This window comes from Ursus arctos, unplaced genomic scaffold, assembly GCF_023065955.2.
Source record: "Ursus arctos isolate Adak ecotype North America unplaced genomic scaffold, UrsArc2.0 scaffold_6, whole genome shotgun sequence".
NCBI lineage: Eukaryota > Metazoa > Chordata > Mammalia > Carnivora > Ursidae > Ursus > Ursus arctos.
In genome coordinates, this window is record NW_026623078.1 from 52,395,402 (window position 1) to 52,417,813 (window position 22,412).

Here is a 22,412-nt window from a genome sequence, read left to right on the forward strand (position 1 = left end):
TGAACGATGGCCTTGGTTCTGGAGTCACAGGGCAAAACTCTTCTCACCTGCTAGACCACGGGATGCTGCAGGTGAATCTGGTTGTCCTCGTGGGGCAGGAGACTTGCCTCTGCTCTTGCCTCTGCTGCTCATTTATGACCCAGTTGTAAGGCTGTGTTGGGTCTGCGGGTCTCGGGCATGGTCCCAGCTCTGCCAGAGCTTGCTTGAAGTTCCACGTTCAGTTTCAGGGGCCTCATTTGAAGAAGGTCCTTGGCAAACCAGATGGTGTGCTTGCAGCCAGAACACGAGGTGTCCAGAGACTACAGGGAAATGATCCAGAAACAATACAGTAGTAGTCACGACCATCGTCTGGGGCTTTTACAGACATTTCCACACTTGGTCTAGTTTCTCTACCAACCTAAGCTATTTACACACATTTTAAAGAGATTCTAGAGACCACAGACCAGAGAGATTGACATCGGTGCCCAGGAACATTCACAAATGGGTTATTTAACAGATGGCTTGGGAACTTGGAAAAGGAAGTGGCAATTGCAGAGGGCCACATGGCCTCACCCTCATTTCCTCTCTGTAGCGTGACCAATAATTGATAAGAAGAGCTAAAACATATTGAGTGCTTCCTATCTGCCTGGCACTCTGCTGTGTTCCGATGCATTTAAGCTTCTCAAAAACCATGTCGTGGATGCTATTATTATTTCAATTTACCGATGAGGAAACTAAGCCTTAGGGAGAGAAGTAACTTTTCTCTGTTGGTGGCTGTTCCTTGTTTTCCCTCTTGTACTTCAAAAGGCTCTCTCGTTCCCACACTTCAGGATTCACTCCCAGCAAAGCTTTCCCTGCCCACCTGTCTCCTGAAGTAGTCCACGGCCACGTGCAGGTCCTCTGTCACACTCCCCCTTGCTCATTTCCTTCTAAGAACATCGTAGAGTCTTGTTCACTTACTGATTTGCTTGTTTATTGTCACTCTCTACCATGCAGATATAAGCTTGTGAGGCGGGGACCCTGTCCCTCCCGGTTGTCCTCTGGCAATGTCGAGCAGGGTGCCTGCAATATAACAGGCACTCGGTACAAATCCGAATGAATGAATGAATGAATGAATGAATGAGTGGCATGTGTGAATGAATGAGTTTAATTAGTCAATGGGATTTGGACATGAGTTTGTCTCATGCCGGAGACCAAGTTTTCAGCCCCCTGCTCACGTGTTTACTCACTCATCCTCTCAATAAGCACTGATTAAATTATCAACAGGTGCCAGGCACTGAGGTAGGTGCTGGAGAATCAAATGAGTAAGACACAGTCTCTGCCCTTGAAAATCTCACATAAAAGGGTGGTGGTAATAGTTTGGAGGGGGGGTGATGAAGTGGGTCTGTAAAAAAGCACAAATAAAAATATAATTTGATATGTCTTATAATAGAGTTAAGTACAAAATGACACAGCCAGAAAACGAAGAGACCACCTAAATGCCTCTGCCAAAGTTGGAAGACTTCTACCAAGCAGGTGACTTTGAGCCTAACCTTGAAAGAGGACTCTGGACCATGAGGGAGAGAAGAATGTGTGCAGAAGCAAGGAGGGGAGAACTCATGGCTATATCTGGGGAGCGGCATGGAACTTGTCCCCTAACCTACACTGTTGAGTCATTTTTAATCATGGTGCCCAGTTGTTATGAGGGTCACTGACCAATCGACCCCTTGGTGAAGCCATCGAGGAAGGGAATCCTGCCTGGGGTGGGGGTGGGAGGGCACCAGGCGGTGTGTCTGAGTGGGCTTGAAGGTGTCCTCTGATTCTAAGAGTGACATGACCCGGAGGACTGTTTCTCAGAGGAAGGCACCAAAAGGCAGAACCAGAAACAGCCACATTCCTGCCCCAAATAAGGGACTTTCCTAACAAGAGGGCTAACTATAACCACTGTGTATATATTGGCTTGTAGTTTTCAAAACCTCTCCTCAAACATTACCTCATTTGATCCTCCAAAAGCCTACTAGATATGTTCTGAAGCTTAGCAAGACCTTATTATTTATTGGATCCACATTTACAGAGCACCAAGGCCCAGCCAGACCTGGGCAATGCAACTGGGAACCCCACAGCATCGGGCTCCAAAGCACCCACGTGCAAAGAGACAATGAGAGCACAGTGTAATGTGTTGGGACTCTGATCAGCATGGAGGGAAAAGAGCCTCGGGGACTCAAGAACAGAGAGCGCTGGAGCGCTGACTAGCAGCTAGGCTCCCAACTCGGGCAGCCCTGGGCTCAAATCCTGGCCCTGCACCCACTTGTTTGTATGACCTTGCGTAATTAAATGAGAGCATTAAAAATAAATTCAATGAAATAATACATGTGTGCCAGTTACAGTACAGTTTGGCTGCTAAAACAATGACTCTTAAATAAACTATCACTTAAACAAGATGGAAATTGATTTCTCTTTCACATAAACAGCCAGGGATGGTGGCTCTGCTCCAGGAAGTTACCCATCCCAGGCTCTTTCCACCTAGTTGCTCCGCTCGTTCTAGGAGACTGACCTCATCCATCTGGTCCAAGATGGCTCCTCATCACAAGTCACGGTGTTGAGATGCAGCTTGATGTAGGAGCTAAATCGGTGTCGCCAGGACTTGGTCCTCTTTGGCATGGTTCCCCTCTCCCCTAGATGTGGGCTGCCCTCTCCCATCCGGGTCCTAGGAGGGTCTGGGCAGCTGCAGACTTCATAGCTTTACACCCACCGTCCCCCTTCTAAGAGTCCAGGGGAAATCCTGGACGTGACTCTCCGGAACCCGCACCAATCCTGGTGACCGAGGGGGTGGGAGAAGTTGGTTAGCCAAGAGTAATTAGCGTCCTCTCACAAAGGCATGGCTGACAATGGGGGAGGGATGAGCCCACACACAGAATTCTCCATACTGTTTTACCAGGAGAAGGATGGATGGATGCAATGTCGTGGGGGAAAAAAGTCCCTCATTCCTTCCTTCGATCAATTATATGTACTTCTAGGGCACTACAATCCACAGCAGTGGTCTTTGAACTCGACCCCAAAAGTCCCAATTTGATTATGCCTCTAACACGTACATTTACCGTTTTGTAAGTATCCACATGTGCCGGTGGCCCCCCAGGGTCCATCCTTCCTTCCTTGTGCAGCAGTCCCTCATAGGCACGTGGCATGCCACAACGGACTACATTTCCCAGGATCCTTTGCGGCTAGGTGAAGTCATATGACTAAATGCTAGCTAAACGCTAAATGCGTATGGTGCAATTTCCAGGAGGTGTCCTCATGGGAGGGGCATGTAACCCTTCCGTTCTCTCTCCTTGCTGCCTAGAATGTGAACAGGGTGGCTGGACCATGCCCAACAACCTTGAATAAGGAAGTGGAAGCTGCATGTTGAGAATGTTGGAGTGACCAGAAAAGACGCCTTACCGGCTCTGGGCGGCTTACCTCCACAGTCCGTTTACAAGCGAGAAAAATTAACTTCTCTCCTGGGTCAGCGGCTCGGGGGTTGGATTTTTTTCTTCTTTGTTAATCTCAGCCCACACTGATCCTACCCGATACCGTCATACACATTATAAGATATGTACCAAAATAGATATAAAAAAGAAGCGATAAAATAACCCAAACAGAAGGTCTGTATTTTGTACCCCACTGGTACAGTGCCACACACCAGGGGCTGCATCCCCGCCCCCCTTCATTTTGGCGACCTCTGGTCTCCTTGGCCTTTGCCCTGTGGTGCTCCATAAGATTATGCTTATGAGGCTGTTTGCTTCGTCTCCCTGAATACACTTTGCTCGTTAAGGCAGGGGTCTGAAGCGAGTCCTCGGCACCAGCCTAGGAGAGCTGGGGCAGAACCCCTCCCAGGCCCTGCCCTCTGCGGCCTGCTGACTCTGCCGGGTCTGTTGCCATCACCTGGACTTTGCTTTTGCAATGGGGAAAGCAAAGCAGACCAGAAAATCTGATGGAATTGACAAGATGAGATATAATCTGAACGCAGAGAAGTAGGCAATGGTGATTGTCAGGGAGACAAAGGCCTGCACTTCTAGTCCCCGCTGGGGCTGCTAAGGCGCACCCCTGGCCGCCCAACCTCTCAGAGCACAGACTCCTGCTACCGTGGCCTGGTTCTGTAGGGAAGGAGGCGAGGCGGGGCAGAGGCAGAGAGCTCTGTTTTTTGAGAGCTTTCTCCAGCTCTCAGACCTGCTCTTCCCTGGAAGGCAGTGCCCGGGGACTAGGACCACCATACCACATCGGAGATGGGCAGAGCACACCCACTTCCATGACCCCAAGTCTGAGGGTCGGCAGCCCCTCCGGCAAGGCTGTGCCTGGGAACCCAGACCCTGCCTGGTCTCTCCAGGATCTGGGCGAGTCTGTGGTCCCTGCCTCCACCCCCCTGAGGCATCAGTGTCCTGATTGTATCATGGCTTCAAAATTCCCTGACTCATGCCATCCTCAGATTTTTAAAAAGAGCTTATTCAAGTGGTGTAGGCTGCATGCTCCACCCCTTCCCACTCACCCCAGCTATTTAATCACAGCATCCGTGCGTGTGTGTGCGTGTGTGGGGGGGAGGTCAGGGAAAGGCGGGGTTGGGGAGGGGCGGAGGGGCTCCTGAACCAGAAGGAGAAGCCCTTGAGGAAGACTCTGTGCTGATCTCATTATGAAAGCAATGTCCTGGCGCTCAAAGAATGCTGGCCCTTAACCCCAGAGCTGGGCAGGTCAGAAATGCGGACCTCTGGGACAGTGCAGGTCTGCCAAGGAAAAGCCACCAAGCTGGGGGAGAGATGCTTCCCCCATCGCATCTGATCCCACTGTTCTCCCACACTGCTAGGTAGCCAGCCTGTCATGTGATTTGCTGGTAACCATGGCAACGAACTCGGTTCCGTGAAGTGTGTGGAGAGGCATTGCACAGAGAGATGACAGCGGGTGCAGGACGAGGTGCGGTACCCGAGGGCAGCGGGACGCCCACCCCAGCGCTGCCGGGGTGATGGTCACTGTCCTTGTTGTTGAGGAAATAGTGACTTGCTCTCTTCTGAGCTGGAGGCACTGGTCGTTGGTTCTCCTTCTGAGACTTGTCTCCTTTATTTTGGAACACAGTTTCTGAAGATGAAAGACAAAAATAGCTCTCTCCAAAGGAGAGAATGCTAATGCACGCTGTGCTTTCAGAGATGGGCTTGTCGTTGTCAAACGTGCACCTGCCGTAAGTGGAGGCTTGGGGCCAGTTCCTGAGGCTCCCCCCACTGCGGAGAAAGCCCCTCTGAAGCCGGCAGGGCGAACACCCCTCGGGCAGCCCAAGCCCGAGAGAGAGTCAGTCTGTGTCCCGGAAGCCTGGACAGCAGGGTGCGGGGCTCCCACCAACCCCACCGGCCGCACCTGCCACCCCCCTGCTCGCAGGCATAGCTGGGGGAAGTGGCTCAGATATTCTTTGCTGTGAACAAGGACATAATTACAATTTGGGGAAACACATACCATTAAGCGATCCAGCACACCACAGCCCAAAGGCGGCTGCAGGGTAATGCGGGAGCTAGGAGGGCCCCTCAGGGCTGTAGCTCCGACCTGCTGCCTCCTCTGTGGGGTGCCCCCGACTCCGGCCGGTTACTCCGCAGGTGACCTTGAGCAGGTCACCTGGTCTCTTTGGGTATCAGTTTCTCCATCCTTACAAGAGGCAGAGTAATATTCGCGCGGCTATTCCCACTGGGCTTTTGTAACAGTCATGTTTGATAAGCCAAGGGAAAGTACTTCAAAACTATAAATCCCTACCAGATATCATCATCCTTTTTCTTAGTTGTAGAAGTATCCATTCTTAAAGGGTTCTGAAAGCTGGAATGAGTAAGCAAACAGGTCAAAAGTTCTAGTAGGGCTAAGCTGCAGAAATCACCACGCTGGGGTGTGAGATAAAGTTTAGCAAGTGCAAAGCAAATCACATGTTGCATTTAACCCTAACAACACTCCTACTGATTATGATCATTTCCATTTTACGAATGAGGCCCAAATTCACATAGCTGGTGGTAGAGTCAGGATTCAAGTCCTGGGCAATCTGATTCCCAAGCTAGGACCTTAACTGTCACGGGGGCCTGTGCTAGGGTGGGTTCACGGACACATCTCCATGCTGGTGGAGTTAAGTTAGAGGTGGGTTCCTGGGGGGTTCACAGAACAGCATGGTGTGTGTGTGTGTTCACAGAGCAGCATGGGGGGAGTGTGTATGTGTATGTGTTTATGAAGATTGGGCTGCCTTCCTTCTCTGGGAGTTCCCCATTTGTCCCGTGCTAATGCGACTGTCTCTTAGGGTCCTCATGGAAGCCTCCAGGGCAGCCCAGAGCGTGGCAGTCTGCCCAGGTTTCAACGGTGAGACTGGAGGCGGGGCTAGTGGGCGCTGAGGCCCGGAGAGATGGAGGCCCGGCTGCGGAGCAGAGCAGGTAGGTCAAACGCTGGGGCGCCAGGGTTGCCTCACCGAGTGCTGTCTAACCCAGCTACGCTGGTCACTCCTGACTCTTTTCATCCTGCCCATGGCCTGGAAAGCTCCCCGCTCAGACCGCCTGGGGTGCGTTTGGCACCGGTGACCAGCCCCTTCCCCCCCCCAAGGCAGAAGGGAAGTGCGGCCCCGGGTATTTATGGCCCTGGCTCCCTCCCTCCTGGGTTACTGTGGGTTGGCTGCTCCTATTATCTCTTCAGGGGGGATAAGGACTTCCTGCCCTTGCTAGCCCTGGAGTACTACACTAGTCCCTGCTGACTTTCTTAAACCTGCACACCCTTTTATTAAATTCCTTTTATTGAACTCTCCTTCGTTACCCAGCCGGAGCATGCTAACCTGCCCCTTCTGGGACGCTGCCTGATACGGAAGGAGGAGAGTACCTCCCTCCCGGGACTGTTAGGGGAAGTAGATGAGCAAGCACGTGTGCCAAACCAGACAGCAGGTGCAGCAGTGTCAGTGCCCCTCCCCAGGGCTCACCTCCCCCTCCCCCGCCCCTGCCCCAGGGCTACAGCATGGCCAGCAAAGGCCTGGACTGCCTGGCGGGGTGGCTGGTCCGGCAGCCCAGCCTCCCTTCTTCCCCCAGCCTTGGCTGGTTTGCAACGGGAAACAATGCATACTAAATAAATTGAAGCTGGTGATTTTTTTTTGATGGGAAAAGGAAACAAAACATTAAGTTCATTGAAGGCACAAACTCAGGATCAGATAAGCATGTATAACGGTTACTCATTTATCCTAAAAATATTGATTAAGCACCACCATACGCAAAAGACTAAGCAATGAATAATACAGACCTGGCCTCATATTCTCTAAGCAAAGGGCACTAGGCATTCTTTTCCCTTTTACTTAAAATTGTGGCAGGAGGATAATGGTGGTGAGGGAAGTGACTTTTAATTGAGTACTACTGGGCGCCGGGCACCGCGCAGGGCATTGCATTCATATTATCTCACTTAATCTCCCAACATGGGGCAGGCAGACCTAGCACTTTTTTGCAGTGAGGAAGCTGAAACCCAGAGACGTTATAGTACTTACCAAGGCCAATGAATCTGTGCAGTGGCCTTGTTCCAGTTACCAGACATGAGGTTGTCCAGTGATTCTCTTGATTCTAGGAATTGTCTTGCAATCCCTCCAATTAGTTACCTCCACGCACAGGCAAGTCAGGGTCAGTCCCTGTTACTCGCAACCAAAGAGCCCTGATGGAGAGAGGAATTCAGCCCCAGACCTGGTGGGTCTCAGGCCCACTGACATCCACGTGAGGACCAGCATCTCCAGGAAATACGAATCGGAGGGGAAACGTCTGGGCTGGAGTTACTGGCATGTAGATCGTATAAATCATGGCTGGAACTAAGAACGAATTCGTGCTGAGAGCGGGGAGGGGAGAGAATGCCAGCGGGCAGCGTCCAGAACAGCAGAGTCTGGCGGGAGGAAGAAACAAGAGCATGAATGTTCAGAGAGAGCCCAGGACAACTAGGAGAGGCTAGATTTCATAGAAACCAAGGGAGTAAGTGTTTGAAGATTCAACAATTTGAAGATTTGCTGTATAGCCAAGGAGCCGGGTAAACTGGGCACTGGCCTTTGGACTTGACAAGGAGATTGTTGAGGAACCACAAGGTGGGATTCCTAGAGGGAGGGGCAGGAGTAGGAAGCCAGGCGGCTTGAGGAGAAGGGAGGAAGAGGAGGCAGTGGCTTTGAGAGTTTTATGGGAGATTAGATAGGAGAGAGGAGAGAGTGGTGGGTGGGGGCAAGGTCAAGGCAGAGTTTATGGCAGTGGCTCCAGGGCTCCTTTCAGTCAACACCTGCTCCCCTGTGCCCGAGAGAACGGGGCTTCGGTTGTGCAGGTAACCCCACCAGAGCGTTGTTTGCAGGCGTGGTTTTGCTGGAGGGGCGTGCATCACTGGAGCAGAGGGCTATTTGCAAAACTGACCGAGTACATAGCTGGCAGATACCTTGTACCTGCTTCCTGCCTGCCTTTGTTCTAGACAGGTCCAAAGGCAATACAACAACTAAGGGAAGAAAAAGAGGAAAACCTCAATCTGCTCTTTTGTATTCAAACTAATAATCTCCCCACCCACCACCCCAAAATTTGGGGGGTGGAGAGAATGCTCAAACCATGTCTGAGAAATTAGTATTAGAAGGATAGTAACTACCCATGTGTTAGTTGATGAGTGTGTTCCTGTAAGGAAGGCATGGCTTGGCAGGTCCATCGTGCTCACTGATGCTTCAGATAGACTTTTTCTTTAGATATTTACTGGCAAAGGATGAACGGAATAGGATTGACAAGATGTTTTGAAAATCATTTAAAAATTCCCTGAAATTATAAAATGTGTATTGCTCATTGAAGAAGGTTTGGAAAATCCAGAAAGACCTAAAATAGCCTGGAGTTCCACCACAGTGGTACCATTTTGGAATATTTCTTTCTAGTCCTTTATTTCTAGTAGCAGGTCCAATTTGGACAGCTGTTTCGATGGCTGATCCACTAACATCTGTGGCAAGGCTGATCTCAAGAGCGACTGCACATCCTCTCTACAGTGTGTGAGGGGAAGGGGGAAGGATGAAACACGCAGGGAAAAAGTCCATCTGCTGGTCTAGTTTAAACGTCTATGGCATAAAATAGCAACAAGAGAAGACTGAGTATGTTCCAGAGTTGGATCTGAAACCCAGAGGTCCTGCCTGGACTATCAGCTCTGCATCAGACGGATGTCTGTCATAGCATAGGCATGCTGGCTGTAAGGAACCCAACACTCTACTTCTCATTTCCACGTTGGGGTATCACCCTTACTTGAGTTGCCATGGCAGATTGCATTACTGTTCCCTAGTCTTTGTTCCTCCCATTATGTGACCCTTCCAGTGCCTTCTGGTAGAGCTGGCTGATACTTCCATGCTCCATTGTCTTTGGACTTGGCCACATGACTTGCTTTGACTAATAGAAATTAGTGGAAGTGATGTGAACGGGAGTCTTAAAAATGCCTTCATGGTTTGGCTTAGTCTTTTGCATTTCTGTCACCTGCCACAAGATGAATTTGCCTGGATAGCCTCTAGTCCCAGAATGAAGAGACACTTGGAACAGACCGGAACACAACTGGCAGCTTGGAGCCACGCCTATCCAGTTCCAGCTACCCTAGAGAGTCAGAGACACCTGCATGCCCAGAAGCAGGAAAGAAATGCCTATTGTAATACGTTGAGATTGGGATTGCTTGTTACACAGCATTTTAGTAGCAGACACCTGACTACTATAATTGCTCAGAGGTGAAGCTTCAGTCATCTTGGACATCTGCACTTCCTTTATCCCCATAGCTGTTCCTTGCCAAGCCCTCTTTAGCTCCTTTGAATTATCTTCCATATCTCTTCCCTGACTCCCGTTCCACTGCTGACATCCTTTAATGCTTAGTGCCTGGATTCCTGCAATGGTTTCCTAATGAACACTTATCTCTTCTCCATCCAATCTCCTGCACAGCAAGGCTAGATTCGAGTGCCTTACAAAACCCCTGCACAACAGGAAACTTCCGCTCAAAAGGTGGCAAAGCCTTCTCTTTTTTCACAGCCAAAGCAGCCAGGCAACTCAGAGCTGAGTTTTGTGCAGTTTTAATAACCAGCTTTAGCTAGCATTCTGATACAATACTGTCCTCTGCTTTTCCATAGCTCTTGTCTGTTACAGTGGACCCTTGAATGATGTGGGAGTTAGGTGTGCCAGTTGTCCTGCACAGCTGAAAATCTGTGTATAACTTCTGACTCCCTAAAAACATAACTACTGATAGTCTATTCTTGGCCAGAAGACTTGCCTATAACATAAACAGTCAATGAGCACCTATTTTGTATATGTATTATCTACTGTATTCTTACAATAAAGCAACCTAGAGAAAACAAAATGTCAGTAGGAAAATCATAAGGAAGAGAAAATACATTTACAGTTCTGTACTGTCTTTACCGAAAAAATCCACATACAAGGGGACCTATATATTTCAAACCTGTGTAGTTCAAGGGTCACTTGTAATTTAGCCTCACCTCATCCATGATTTAATGCAAAATCATAATCATAATCATAATACTTATCCATCCCTTACTGAATTGCTTACTATATGCCAGATGTCATTTTAAGTGTTTTTCATGTTGTATAGGTAAAGATTAGATTCAACCATGAGTAATAAAGCCCAAAAATAGTGGTTTACCTAAGATAGTTGTTTCTCTGTCACATAAAAGTACAGTGGCAAATGACTGGAATAGTGGCTTTGCTCATAAAGTCTTCAAGGACACAGGCTCCATCCAGCTCACACCTCCACTATCCTTAAGAGGGTGGGCCTCATTCTCATGTCCAACATGGCAGCCAGAATGCCAGACATCACATCCACCATTCCAGGCAGCAGATTGGAAAAAGGGACAAAAAAGAAAAAGTGAGCAAAGAGTACATACCATCTGGCCTTTCCAGGTAGCAGCCACACAATATCTGCTTATATCTCATTGGCCATAGTTACGTGCCCATATATAGCCATAAAGGAGACTGGGAAGTATAGTCTGTATTCTGGGAGGCCATGTGCCTAGCTAGCAATTGGGAGTCATTACTGTGGAAAAAGAGGAAAAAAGAGTACGGTGGGGCAACAGCCTCTGTTTCAGATATATTCCTTCACTGAATCCTCATGACAATCCTATGAGTTGGATGGTATTCTTATGCTCATGTTACAGAGGGGGAAACTGAGGCATGGAAAGGGTAACTACCTTGGCCAAGGTCACATAGCTGGGGTCAGCTCAGGCACCCTGTGCTCTTCACCCCCATAACACCCAACTTCCATGGGAGTGAGTCTGGTACCCCTGACTTGGGCATTCCCTCAGCCAAGCTCCTTCTGCGCCCTCCGGCTCCCTCCAGGGCCCACGTTCAGACTCCGCCTGCCCCTGCTCTTCCTGACCTCCTCCCGGAAGTCCTCCCCTGTGGCAGCACTGGCCTGGCCTACAGTGCCCAGAGGCAGAGAACCAGTCTATGCAGCATCAGAGTACGTGTTCCAACTAAGCAGTTCAACATGGCGGTTCAGAGCTTGGGCTCTGGACTCCAACAGAGAGAAGTTCGAATCCTATGTGACCTTGCTCAAGTCACTTGACCTTTCTGATCCCTCTTCTGTAAAACGGGAGGTCGAGAGAATCTGCCACATAGGACCATGCCGTGGGACAAATCAGATCATGCACGTAAGTCCTCAGGCCACCACAGGGGACACACAAGCGAGCTCCTGAGACTGTGCCGACATCATGGATGTTCCCGCCGTCCAAACAGGACTGCCTTCGATACACGGGGGAGGAAGGACCCTCACGGGAGGCCCTTTCCAATGATGTCTCCCTCAGGGATCTGTAGGGGCTGCTTAGGTACATTCAGCTGTGGTTCCGACCCTTTAGACACGGCCCTGACCAACCGTGTAGGAGCCACAAGCTTTGACTCCCTTGGTTTGGAATACAACCTGGCCACCTAGGGAATCTGCTTAGCAGCCGAAATGCTACTACGTAACAGACGTGAACTATCGTTCTTGGACAGAACACAAAGGAACCATGGTATCTGCCAAAGGGAATGATTTTTATTGTTACACAAAACATTTCCTATCAGAGCTCATATAAATTCAGAGAACAGTGCATTTTCAGAACAAACAGATTACGTACCTTTGGTGACTGAGCAAGGCGCAGGGGAAAACAGGCACATTATTTTAAAATTCGGTAATGCTTTTACGGAATTTAAACAGAAACAAAAATCAGGAAGGAGAGAGAAAAAAAACACTTGTTCAAGAACAAAATGCCTTCTGAGGAGCAGAGCCTATTGTGATGCTGATTGTTTTACCCAGAAAGAAGTGGGTTCTGTTTGCCGGGCTTGGGATGACGCAGCAAAGCCCAAGACCACGGCAAAGGCAGGGCTTCCTGGAGGCCTTCCTGAATCTCCAAGGCGGCCGAGCTCCCGGGCTCCCCAGATCTAACCCCCCCACCTCCGCCCCCAGCTGCCTGCTGAGGCACACATGTGGACAGCCAGGCTGTTTTTGTCTCTTTGTTCCTTGCAGTCCACTCTCTCTGCTCCCACCCTTACTGCCTCTTGTCAGGGCTAGTGTTTAGTTCCCTGACAGTTTACAGTCGGCCTATTTCCTGTACCTCTTTCCTTTTTTTAAGATTTGATTTATTTATTTGAGAGAGAGAGAGAGAATGAGCAAGACAGAGCACAAGCCAGGGGAGGGGGAGAGGGAGGAGCAGACTCCCCGCTAAGCAGGGAGCCCCAGGCGGGACTCGATGCCAGGACCCTGGGATCATGACCTGCGCGCAAGGCAGCCGCTTCACCGACGGAGCCACCCGGGCACCCCGCGCCCCTCCTGTACCTCTTTTCTCCGCCCCACCTCCCATCACAAAGCCACCAGGCTGCAAGGCTGACATTTTGTACATCTTCCCTCTCAGTGTAAATTCTTTTTATCATTTTTCTTGACTATTTTCAGATGTGAAGAATTCTAACTCTCCAGACAGCCCGTTCCTTCTTTTTAAGTCTTTTTTCTACTAAATCCAAATCTATGTTCCCAGTAACTTCTACTCAACTAAGAATTTAATCAGCTCCCTTTTTTATAGTTTTTCTCCTCACATGGAATGTGAGACTTCTCTTTCTCCTTGTGGTAGACTGTGAATTGCCTTCCCAATATCTGTTTTCTCCTTCAAAAGTAATCCTTTTACTAATGATGTACTGTATAGTGACTAACGTAGCATTAAAAAAAAAAAAGTGCTTTATCTGGGCATGGGGCTACCCAGTGAAAGACTACATTTCCCAGACTCCTTTTCAGCTGGGTGTGGTCACATGACTAAGCACAGGCCAATGTGATATGAATGCAAGCAATGTAAGCAACTTCCTGGTTATAACCTTAAAACAACTGAGTGGTTTGTCTTGGTCTCTGTCTTCCTTCCTTCTGGCTGCCAATGGTGAGGACTAGAGCAGTCACCTTGAATATGCAAATGGAAGACTCCCGTTGAGCACAGAGCAGCGAGGCTTGTAGCACCTCCCTACTTGACTGCTGAAAGAGAAATGACCTACCACTGTGGTAAAGCCTCCACATTGTAGACTGTCTTTGGTACGGCAGCTTAGCCTGTACCTTAATATCCTCGTCTCCACTTATGATAATCCTACTCATTCTGTAAGGCTTCATCCGGGCAGAATGTGCTTTCCATCCTGTGGCTCTCAAAGCACTTTGACCCACCTCCACTCTACCTTGGACTACGTTGGTCTGTGTATGAGTCCTCCTTGCTCTTTGCAGCTCAAAGAACACAGGGGCCAGATCTTAATCATTGCTTTATATTACACAAAGCCTTACACACTGCCTTCCTTATACCTGATTGGTTCTTTTATTTATTTATTTTTAAAGATTTTATTTGAGAGAGAGAGAAAATGAGTGGGGGGGAGTGGCAGAGGGAGACAGAGAGAGAGAAGCAGACTTCCTGCTGAGCAGGATGTCCAATGCGGGGCTCAATCCCAGGACCCTGGGATCATGACCTGAGCTGAAGGCAGACGCTTAACCAACTGAGCCACCCAGGCATCCCTCTGATTGATTCTTAATAAATGAGTTGAATGAATGTATAGATTATTCTTCACTGTCTATATACACAATGAATTATAATAAAATGAGCAGGTATTCATATGTGGTTAAGTAACCATATCCCAAAACTGCTAAATAAGAGGTCACTGTCAAGCCAGAGAATGAGGTGCCAAGCTACCAGTCTTTCTGCTGTTCAACATTACTACTGGCAACTTCAGTGGAACAGTCAGCATACCCACTGCACCTGTGGATAACATAATGGGAAACCAATAAACTAGATAACAGAATCAAGAACCAAAAACATCTGTAGAGATAAGAACAATGGTTGAAAATTTAACTTTAACGGATGAAGTTCTGAATATCAGTTCAAAAGTGGGCAAAAGGAAAAAATGGAAGAAAACTCACTTAATTAAAGGTTATATTTTTAAAAGGCTTAAGGATTTTATTTGACTGGAAGCCCAGTATGAGTCAAGAATACGATATGATGGCTCAAAAATGTTAGTGCAATTTTGGGCCGAATAAATTTACTCAACAACTACTTACTCAGTGCCTACTAAGTGCTCAGTGTTGTGTGAGCGACAACGATGAGGAACGTGTAGCCCCTGCTTTGAAGCTTAGAGACATGGCACATATTCCCCTAATAGCACAAGGCAGACGGCATTTGGTGCTGCAAGAGCAAAGAGGTGGGAAGCTTGGCACACGTGTGACCCAAAGTGAGTGGCTGAGTTTAGCTTGAGTGTGGGCTTGTGAAGAGCATGGAACAATAAGGGGTGTGTGTGGGGGGGGGGTTCAGTACCAATCTGTAGGGGGTCCTTAGTGCCAGGCTAGGGAGGTTGGGATTTATGTGAGGAGAGGGACAACTGAAGGATTTTGCAGGGGAAAAAAAAAATCAGTGTTTTAAGAAGATCTCTTTGGAAGCAGTCTGGTGGGCAGATCAGAGTGGGGAGACGCAACAGTTTAGACTTGGAGGCGTCTCTTTAGAGACCGTCTTGTCCACCATTTTCACTTTATAAGAGGAGAAGCTGGAGCCGAAGGTATAAATCACACGTACAGCCACAGAGCTGACAGGCACAGCAAAACCAGAAGCCAGGACTGGTGGCTCCTCTGTCCAGGGAGTGACAACAGTAGCAATTAGACCTTGTACAGCTATTGCAGTTTAGGAAAGCATTTCTGGAGAGACTTGGGGCAAGGAAACCAGTTAAGGGACTAGGTCTACAGTCAAGTAAAAAATATTGAGTCGTGGGAGTAGAAAGAGGGTGAGCTGTGACAGAAATTGCTTGGATGCTGGGAGTTGGGAGGAAAGGAGGAGAGGCAAAGATGCCTGAATTTGGGGGCCTGAGAGACAGGACAGCAGTGGGACTGATGGACATTGGGAGTGCAATGAGGTGGAACAAGCTGGAGGAGTCCCACTTTGGGTCCCATTTTAATAAAAGAGGCACTGACAGCTGGACGGTGTCCACGGACTGTGTCTGGAAGAGGGTACTGAGAAAGCACATCACAGGAACGAGTGATGGAGCTGCACAGTCTGGAGAAACCTTCATTGTCTGCAAAGAGTGGAGCTGAGATTGAGGGAGGGATGCGGTAGCGGGCTTCCCATATCTGGGGGGCTCCTCTGGAAGTTTGTGAGACTGCCTCCTACTTCGTGTGACACCAGGGGAAGGCGGCTACGCAGAAAAAGGCATGGAGAGGGCGTGGACCAAATCATTTCTGCTCTGTGAAGCCACGCAGCACAAGGAACAAAGGTTTTGGAGCCACACAGACGTGGGTTCTAGGCTCAGCTATGAGCTGTGTGATGTTGGGTGAGTTGCTGGACCTCTCTGTGCCTCAGTTTCCCCATGTCCATAAAAAAGAAGCTAGATTGGAAGACTTCGAAGCTCTAGTCTAGACATAAAATTTCTTAAAAAGAATAGGTGGCTTATGTGCATAAAGTAAATGGGTGGTAATTTTAGGGCTGTCTGATTTGGATGCGGCTCCTGACGCTGTACTAATATCGGTGCTCGCATGCGAACAGCCAGCCTGCTTGTGCTGCACTCCGGGATGGCATGTGATGATGGAACGGAGCCGACATGTTCACAAAGAGCACTTCTCTCTGTGGGTAGGAGTGGGAAATAGTCCCATTTAGCTGATATCACTAATTTTTAAAGAAAACCATATGAGCTAAAGAGAACTGAAGATGGATGTGGGAGCTATGAGTCAACCACTGAATTTCAACTGCCTTAATTTAACATTACAAATGACACAGTTTTAAACTTTCTTAGATTTTATAAAACTTGTGATTTTTCTTTAAAAGAGCTCATCCAGATACATGTCAATACATGTTAAAAATACTGAACATTTACTCCCATCTTGAAGAATCCTTAAAACAATGATTGCGCTCTTAGCTATTTTCAATATAAAATCCATTTTCTGGCAGTCTTATAAACTGAGTACTACTTTCTGTGCAAACTACCTTCTTTCAACAAAAAACAGCTCTTGCTACCCTTACAGAATTTAAAAAATTCCTTTTCAAGTTATTTTGTAAAGGATAAAATTGCCTAAAAACATCCAGCATTTCCCCTAGAAATGAAATATTCAGAAGGCTTCTGGATAAGCAATATTTTTATATAGTTCCTTAAATCATAAATATCTAATTCTTAAATAGCAGAAATGAGAGACTTGTTTTCCTTTACTGTGGCAGATTCAAAGTGACTTTACAAATTTTCAGGTAGAGAACTAAAATGTAAGACCCGGAGATTATATAAGAAAGATCCCTGCTTGCCATCCTTACCTCAAGGCAAAACAAGACCCGGAGGCAGAACAGAATTTCAAAGTCTGACATAGAAGATTGTGGAAGATAATTCTATCAAATCAAAGGTTAGGGCAATCTCGGGACTGTGGCAGGAAGAAAAGAACATTGTTAAAAATAGACACTCATTCTCTTTTAACCACGGACAGTCCTTGAACATCTTACATTAGCAGCACAGATCGGACCCAGTTTTAGTTCATTCTCTGTCACTTCACCATTCCTAGCTCGGTTTTTGCATCACCAGAATGGGGGTGATGTGACTTCTTTACCAGCAGGGTGAGCCTGGGGCGGACCCGAGACAAGGCGGGGGAGGTGCTCCGTAAAGCACACAGCCCTTCAGACACTGGCTCGCCGGCCGCCGGCGGGGCCCTCTGCCCACGGGGAACGCTAGCACCTGGAAAGGCCCAGGACCGCTTGTCTAATAACACGCGCTGTCGGGTGCCAAGCTGCAAGTGGCATTCAGTTTGAAATCGCATTCTCAAGGGGGAACACATCTGCTCTGCAGATCGCAGCTGCGACAGGCTGCCGTTTCTGGGCACAGAGCTCCCACTTAAACTGAAGTTCCGCACAGGTACAAGAATGCGCGCCCCGAGACCCGCCCTGCGGACCCGAAGGACAGGATTGTCTCCAGCTTTTTTTTATATATATATATATATATACAATAGAAAGCAGCATTCCCTTTGTTTAAAAAAGCCGAGTGGGGGAGGGGAACGAACGTTTGCGGGTTTGCCCAAACCCTCCAGAAAACAGTTCGACGCAGCCGGAGGAATGAAAGGGAGGAGCGCCAAGGAAAGAACGCGCTAAATGTAAAGGTACAAGCAAAGCGCCCAGGAGCTGATTGAAAATGCTTTGGTGCCGAAGGAGGCATGGCGCGACAAGAACGTGGAATGTGCGCGTGCTGGAGAGGTGCACGTGGGAAGCAGGTTTCTCCTTTTCATTAGCGTTGTGGCTGGGAGCATCTTTTTCCTCCAGTTTCTGACCGCGACTTCCAGCCCAGAATTTTGTTTGTGGTTCTTGTGATGAGCTAACGAGGTTGTGGGCCGGCTCCCACTGGGCATCGGTCAGTAACTCTGTTCCCCTTCAAGGCCACCTCACACCCCGGGGCCCAGATCCCTGGGAGGGGCAGCCCCGGGCCAGTGGTAGGGGGTGTGCCCTCCAGCCCGACTGACGCCCTCTAAAGGAAGGCCGGGGAGAGCACAAGGCTTTTTGATGGTGACTGAGATACTTGAAGCCAGATGTCATTCTTTGGATGAGATAATGATTCCTTCCTCCCTGAGCCACCCACTCCCCCTTCTTCAATGTTATATTTTCCAGGAATATGCTGGAGAGACTGCTTGTTGTTCTCCAGTGTCTGTTCTCTTCCTCTCTTAATGGAATCTCAATTTTTGCTGGTTGCCCAAAATAAAGACATTGCCCAGCCTTCCTCGTGGCTGCTGTGTGTCTGCATGTGTGTGCGTGCGTGCGTGTGTGTGTGTGTGTGTGTGTGTAAATGTGGGGGGTGCAGCTTCTGGGAAGGGCACGCCCTGCCTCTTCTGCCTGGACTGAGGAGAGTGGCTGCAGGGGGCCATCTGGACCATGCAGATGAGGGCCACCTGCTGAAGACAGTGAAGCTGTAAGACAAAGAGGGGCCGGGGTCCATGACCCCGTGGAGCCACCTCACTAACCCTAGGCAGCAGACCTTCCAACTGTTAGGTAAAAGAAATAAGCTTCGATATTTTTAAAGTCATTGATACTGTAGGTCTGTTAGATACAGCTGAACCAGTAGTCCAATGAGCCCACTTTCGGACTCAACCTTACCTTCTTAGTCTGATTTGTATTCAGAGAATTCATTTAACTTTGTCTACATCTGAAGTAAAGGCACTTTTGAAGGACCCAGCAGCTCTTCAATAAATCTGGTTTCTTCAAAAATATTTCCAGAAAACTTGTGTGATCGGAAGATTAGGACTCCTTAGTAATGATAAAAATGTTATTACTATTTGTTAACAGGAGAGTCTTTGGAAAGCAAACGACTCCAAAATGCAGTCTTCAGCTAAGTCTGCAGGATATGCTCAGAGCCTGTGCGGTCGTTAGGAGGAGGTGAGCGGGTGCAGACAGAGAGCACATGCGGGTGCACACCGCACGACAGCAGGCTGTGCCCTGGAAATCTACAGGACGCTCTCTACTATCTGCGTGAGAACTGAGCGCAAGTGAGTCACCAGTGTTAAAGCTGAACGACGACAGCTGAGGTTGGACTAAGAGCCAGTAAGTCAAAGTCTGTTACGTATTACTGCACAGAGTTACAGGGAGGGGGAGGTTTTCCAGGCGTAATGTGCAAGAATGTGTGCTGGGCTATTCCAAGCCCCCTCCATATGTGTGTGTGTGTGTGTGTGTGTGTGTGTGTCCAAGAGACATAAATATATCTTCTACAGGAACCTATATAGTTTAACCATATTTGTTTCATCCTAATTCTGAGGACATGATCTTTGATGAAGAAGAATATATATATATATATATATATATATATATATATATATATATATATATATATACATTACATATATTCCTTGATTAGACTATAACATCACTTTGGATAAAATTCTTTACATAAATTCATTTTCGTAATAAGAAGGTTCACACCTATAGCTTTCAAAGAATCTTAAGACTAGAGGTCCCTTTGGATATGTTCAAGCAGCTGTAAATTCACATAAACTGAGTAATAACTCGGTCCACACTTCTCCATCATGGAATGTGAGGTGATTTTGTGTGATCTTGTCAGATGTAGAGATAACCTCCGCCTCCAGCAGCCTCTGATCTACCCAAATAGGAATGGTCTACTCTCCTACTGATTTCCTTTTTAAAGTCGCACAAATTGTCCTTTCAATTAAGCATTCAATAATTTTTCCAGGAAACAGATTCAAACTTATTGGCTTGTATTGTCCATGAGTCACCTTTTGGACAACTGGGTTGACATTTCCTTGATTCCTGTCTTTTGGCACTTTTTTCTCATTCGCTGTAAAAACTTATGGCTGCACGGTTACATCTGCAAATCTCTGCAGTGCCCTGAAAGCAAGTTTTTGGGGCCAACAGACATAAATCTATTTTGTGCGGCTACCTATACAGAGTGTTCTCCTGTTTCATCCTTTCTAAGAGCTATCTTTGATGGAGAGGAAATGAAAAGGAGTTATTTGTTGATTTAAAGGTATCACAGAGTCTTTGAAGAAGTGTTGTACTTTTCTCATGTTTAAAGAGCGGTGGTTCTCCACCCTGGCTTTACATCAGAACTACTTAGAAAGATAAAGGCAAAACAAAATAGAAAATGAATGAATGAATGAATGAATGAATGAATGAATGAAGGCAGGCCTGGGTCCCACCCCAGACATCCTGACTTAATTGGTCTGGGGTGGGGCCTGGGCACTGGCATTTTTCTAATGTGTAGAATTGAGAATCACTGCAAATCTAACCATTAGAAAAGTTAGGACTTTTTTTTTTTTTTAAGGCTTTGTTCCATAGGAAATCTTGTCTGCTGTTCTGTAAATTAAGTTACAGCCAAGCTGAGGTAGACACAAAGAAATAATCAGGCCATAAGAAGCCACATATTAATGGGGGCCTTGCGCAAGAAGAGGTGGGGGCAGACTACATAGCTCCGTGGTTCAGAAGCTCTGTTTTGGGATAGAATCATCTGAGGACCGTGTTTGAAACACGGCTTCCTGGAGCTCCATCCACCCTTAGGTATTCTGAATTGGTTGGGGACAGAAGGAAGGTAGGGACGACCAGGAACCTGCATCTGTTACCTGCAGGCGGAGCGGTGCTGATGCTGCCGCCCCACAGCCTCAGCCAGGGACACACGCTGCCCTGTAACATGCGCAGAAGGAACACGGTTTAAGATACTCAGAGCAGAACTTTTCCATGTTAGATGTGACCCTGACAGGCCAGCGATGGCTTAGAGTTCAGCAGATCCAAAAAGAAAAGCCTGATCCTGGACTACAGAAACAGATACTGACGACGCCGTGTTTTCTCGAAGGTCCCATCGTTTCCAGGTTGTTTCTTTGCCAATCCCTCCACAGCGGTGTCCTGCGACGTCTTTTAGCTGTTGTCTTTACATCATGCCCCTTTCTTTTTAAAAATTTTTTAATTTAAATTCAATTAACATATAATGTATTATTAGTTTCAGAGGTAGAGCTCAGTGATTCATCAGTCTTGTATAATACCCGGTGCTCATTACATCACGTGCCCTCCTTAATGTCCATCACCCAGTTACCCCATCCCTTCATCCCTCTCCCCCCAGCAACCCTCAGTTTATTTCCTATGATTAAGAGTCTCTTATGGTTTGCCTCCCTCTCTGATTTCATCGTTTTATTTCTTCCTCTCTTCACCTACGATCCTCTGTTTCTTAAATTCCACATGAGATCATAGGATAACTGTCTTTCTCTGACTGACTTATTTCACTTAGCATGATCCCCTTTAGTTCCATCCACCTGGTTGCAAACGGCAAGAGTTCATTCTTTTTGATGGCTGAGTAGTATTCCACTGTGTATATACACACCTTCTTTAACCATTCGTCTGTCGGACATCTGGGCTCTTTCCATAGTTTATGCCCCTCTTTTCTTAACCTTTGCCCTCCAAACACAATTTCTAAGTACTGACTGGCCCCAGTTGGAAAGCCTCAGCTTCCCTGGCTCCCACCTGCCTGCAGGTTCCAGTTCTTACCAGTGTTTTCCAGTTAGCAGACCGCTCCATCACTGGTCCAGGGCCTCTGAGGTACCCCAGTGACTTCGTTCTCATGTCAGTCATGTGACCATGTGACCAAACTGCCTTTTGGAAGCTCTGTCTCTCTTATACCATGGTCCCTTTTAGTTTCTGGCCATGAAATCCTATCCAGGGTCTTCTAAACTTTTTGTAGTGTGCACCTCATTTGAGCTAAGCCTCCCAGAGTCCACAGCTGGACTCCACCCTGCCTTGGAGCCAAGTTCTCTGCTTACCCAGGCTCTCTCGGCTAGCATCTGGGCACAGCTTTTTCTCTTACTTTCACACCACTTGACCACTGTCAGTCTGAATACCTTCAACATGAAACTGTGAACTCTCTAAGGATACATCTTTCCTTCTAGGAGAGAAGTATGTCTAAATAGTCTACTGTCATTTTTCATTCATCATCTCAGAGATGAAATTATCAACACGTCAAAAATTTACCAAATGTACTCTTTTAGCAGAGCATTCTAGTAAAGGCACAAAGAACTGAAATACGCTTTTATTTTAACCACATCTTGCCTCTCTTTCTGGAATCAGGATTAGGAAACCACGGCCTACAGATGCGGGTAGTAGCCAGGGGTCCCGGAGTTTCCTACACCCCCCACAGGGAAATCACTTCTGATCACTTACTTCACTTCTCATTTTCAGACACACACTGCTCCTCTGCCACCCCTTCTATTAGGGCTTCCATATTCCAGTCCTTAGCCCTGTTTCCGGGGTGCTTGGGAAATTCCAGGGACTAACATCTCAAATTCTCTTTGCCTAATACAATCTCCTAACCTGAAGTCCTATATATTATCCCTTATTTCCCATTTTTCCAGAAAATTGAGGGATTTTCCAGTTGCTCTACATCTGTGTCACACGCATATTCGTACAAATACCACGGTTTACGGTTTCACCTGAGCCATTCATGTTCTCACTCTCTCAGATTGCAGTGCAGACT

The 22,412-nt window shown here is 47.6% G+C and overlaps 1 long non-coding RNA gene across 7 annotated transcripts in view; it reads right to left on the bottom strand.

The window, feature by feature from the left end:
* Window positions 1–19,203, bottom strand: part of LOC113252867 (uncharacterized) — a 114,136-nt gene extending 94,933 nt beyond the window's left edge. For 4 of the 7 annotated variants that reach the window (XR_008957894.1, XR_008957895.1, XR_008957896.1 and 1 more), the window contains exon 1: window positions 48–19,203. This is a non-coding gene — a long non-coding RNA (uncharacterized LOC113252867). The remainder of the gene's footprint in view (window positions 1–47) is intronic. The other 3 variants (XR_007188103.2, XR_006409123.3, XR_008957893.1) reach the window with 2 other exon arrangements.
* Window positions 19,204–22,412: the final 3,209 nt, after the last annotated feature.